This window comes from Bos indicus x Bos taurus, chromosome 22, assembly GCF_003369695.1.
Source record: "Bos indicus x Bos taurus breed Angus x Brahman F1 hybrid chromosome 22, Bos_hybrid_MaternalHap_v2.0, whole genome shotgun sequence".
NCBI classification, from domain to species: domain Eukaryota; kingdom Metazoa; phylum Chordata; class Mammalia; order Artiodactyla; family Bovidae; genus Bos; species Bos indicus x Bos taurus.
In genome coordinates, this window is record NC_040097.1 from 26,217,259 (window position 1) to 26,220,519 (window position 3,261).

At 38.0% G+C, this 3,261-nt stretch overlaps 1 non-coding gene across 1 annotated transcript; it reads left to right on the top strand.

Annotated features, from left to right (window-relative positions):
* Positions 1-623: 623 nt before the first annotated feature.
* On the top strand, positions 624-749 carry LOC113881096. Its single transcript, XR_003507949.1, has one exon. It is a non-coding gene; the product is annotated as a small nucleolar RNA SNORD22 (small nucleolar RNA).
* Positions 750-3,261: the final 2,512 nt, after the last annotated feature.

The following is a 3,261-nucleotide window of genomic DNA, read 5'->3' on the forward strand; positions in this document are numbered from 1 at the left end:
GCCCTCAACAGATGTAGTTGCTTAAACAAATTAGGTCAAAACATAAGACACCAACTGTTAACCTTCTCTACAGAGTTCTTTCACATTCATTCCCAAAGCTTTCCATGTGTTTGATTACTATAGTAAATATCAGATCTTCTTTGAATGATAATTACATTTGTGCATGGGATTTGTGAGGACTGGAATAGTACCTGTTGGCTTGTCACATATGACAGTATCCTGTACACTGAAACCGTTCTGTGAAGCTCTCCAGATCTGAAATGAACCTAACGAGCTTCTTGGGTTTTAGCCAAGTTATTATAATGCCTTCTACTACTCTGAGGAAACAATTATCTCCAACATAGGAGTGAATGATCTATCACAATGCTGTTTGATGTTTCACAGTTTCACATTCCTATGACAGGAGGTATGTTCAAATCAGGTTGGTGTACTGTCAACTCTGATTACATCGGTCAACACCTAACCCAGATAATGGCAACATAGAGGGTTTGAAAAGAGGGGAATCATTTTAGAAAATAGAAGTCAACTGAAGAAGAAGTAATAATTTAGAGGGAAATATACAGTGATTTGAAACAGTGTTCATAGATCCACTCTCTTTCTCTTTTCTTGCATCACAAATTTGTTCTCAGTGAAGAAACATTCATGCATCTTACCTCCTGTCAGAGTCCCAGAGCATGTAAAGGTGAACCCACTGGGGCTGGCCAGGGTAGAAGAGGAAAGCTTTTTCCAGAAGGAACTGTCTGAGGAATCATAAGAATTTTAAACATGGCAAAGGGAGGAACAAATTACTATTTGAAAAATCAGTTGTTTTCCCCCAGGACTGAAGAAAGAACAAAGCATACCCAGTGGACTCCAAATCTTGGAGGATATAAAAAAATTGAATTTTCTTGGGAATTCTTGGTGGGCCAGTCATTAGGACTCTGCACTTTCACTGCTGAGGCCTGAGTTTGATCCCTGGTCAGGGAACTAGAATTCCACAAGTCTTGAGGTGCAGTCAAAAAAACAAACAAACAAAAAAGGTCTTTTCTTAAACAACCTCACTGTTCAAATTAGCATACAATCATTTCAGCTTTTCTAAATAAAAGTGTTTTTGTTTTTTTTAAAGAAAGAAAGAAATTTGTGAGATACTAGCACATGGCTCTCTCAATGACTCCTTGAGAGGCCTTTGCATTTTGCATTCTAGAAGGCCTCTGGCAACCTCAAGCTCATTCTTTCTCCCTCACCACCCTGCAAGCATCTACTGATCACTGGCTAAGCATGAAGCACTGTGCCAGGGACCACTAGGACAGATGATTAGGTAGAGAAAATATAGAATCAGAAAGCATTATTGGGTACTTTAAAATAATACTTTCAAAATCAAGGGCAAGAAAGACCACATGCCAACAGCAAGAATAACACTAGTAACTCCACTAGGCCATACAGGTATTTGAATTCAGACTTGTTGGATACTGCACAATGGATAACAGAGATAATGAGTCTAATGGTTATAAATGATCAACATTTGCTGCTCTAAGACAGTGATAACTGAAATTAATGTAACTGCTCTTAGGATGAAGACAAATATTAATATGGCCACTGCTTTCTTCACCAACTTTACCTCTTATCACACTCCCCCTCCTCAAGTATTTCAATCACAGTGGCCTTTGTTCAGAGTCATGGACACTCTCTGCTCCCATGATAAGATTTGCACATACTCTTCCCTCTGTATGGAACATTCTTATCTCCTTCCCCTCCCTCACTCACAAAAGTAACCCCTATTTATTCTTTCTGTCTCAGCTCAGTGTCACTTTCTCAAACTCACTTCCCTGACTTTTCAAACCAGATTATATCTTCCTTTCATACACCCTCCCAGCATCCTTTACCTCTTATTCAGAATATTTATGGTAGTTACAATTTTAAAAACATCTTATTCTTATCTACTTATCTAGCACCTCTACAAGACAATGAATTTCATGAAAACAGGGAGACAATTACTTTTTGTTCACCACTGGCTCCTCAGTGCTCAGCAACATGAAGGGAACAAAGAAAGTACATGATAAAAAAGGGCAATAAATGAATAAAATATAAGTTGAGGTGTCTTAAAAATATTAATATAGTGATTACTACTATAATATTAGAGTTTGAAAAGAATTCTATGTTGGCAGATATGAAACATAGATATGAAAAAGTTCAAAGTGAAAAAGAAAAAAGCTATAGAAAAGGACCGTTGGAGAAGAAATTCAAATATATACAAAGGTGTAGATTTAATGTAGATTCTGAAAACATGAGGAATGATGGACAAGACACTTCATAAACAATGGGAATTAATGGATGAATTACAAGAATCTTCTCAAAAAAGCTGTAATGCTAAGAAAAATACGGGGACAGATCTTTCAAACTCTGAGGAAAAGGAAAGAGCGACATATTAATGGTAGAATTACAGACTTTTTCTGGACTGAGTATTAAAAACACATGAGAATGTAATGACTTTAAAGATTGAGAAATTCCAATTCTAAATCCACCCTGTATATTTCACCAGTGTGAAGTATGAATTAAGCACATAAATTATGGATGCAGGAGTGAGGTGAGGGTGTAGGCCTATGGAAATAAAAACTTGTGATTAATACATCTGTCAGAAATTAGAATGCTATGCCAGCTGGTGATTTGTTTTAAGCTTGTCTCACTGAGAGTTCATGTTGCAAAAGATGCCAGCTGTTCAATTCAACATCACCATTTGTTTCTGGTAGACCACCTAGAACTGGATCTTAGACTCAGTTCTGCATCATAAGAAGAAAATCACCTTCTTTCTTAGCTTGAAAGAAGTCTATGGGCTCCCATATAACATGCATGGCTATGGCTAGGTGGAATCTTTGGGCCAATAACCAAATTCTACTTTTATGAAAGTACCCTATAGAAAACCCTTGGTGAGGGTTGCATGGCTGTTTCCCAAAATTTACTTACAACATCTAATGGACCTGGCCCAGGAAACTGGTCCCCTCAGCAATTACAGAGCCCCCTAAAAGACTAGGTGTGTAGTCTGATGATTTAAATTCTCAGCAGTTCAGGGCACCTCCATGATGTGAAGTCCCCAGGCCCACATGAACAGACTTGCTCTGAAATGACATTCTGTTTTCTCTGCCTCTGCTTGTCTTTATCCTCTATCCCGATACCAGGTGCCTTCCTGCCTCTGTAAGTGGTGGGTTTCTTTGCAACATGACTCTTGTAAAGAGCCTATGATTAATTATAGAAGAGACAGAGGCTTGGATAATCAATTGTGCAATG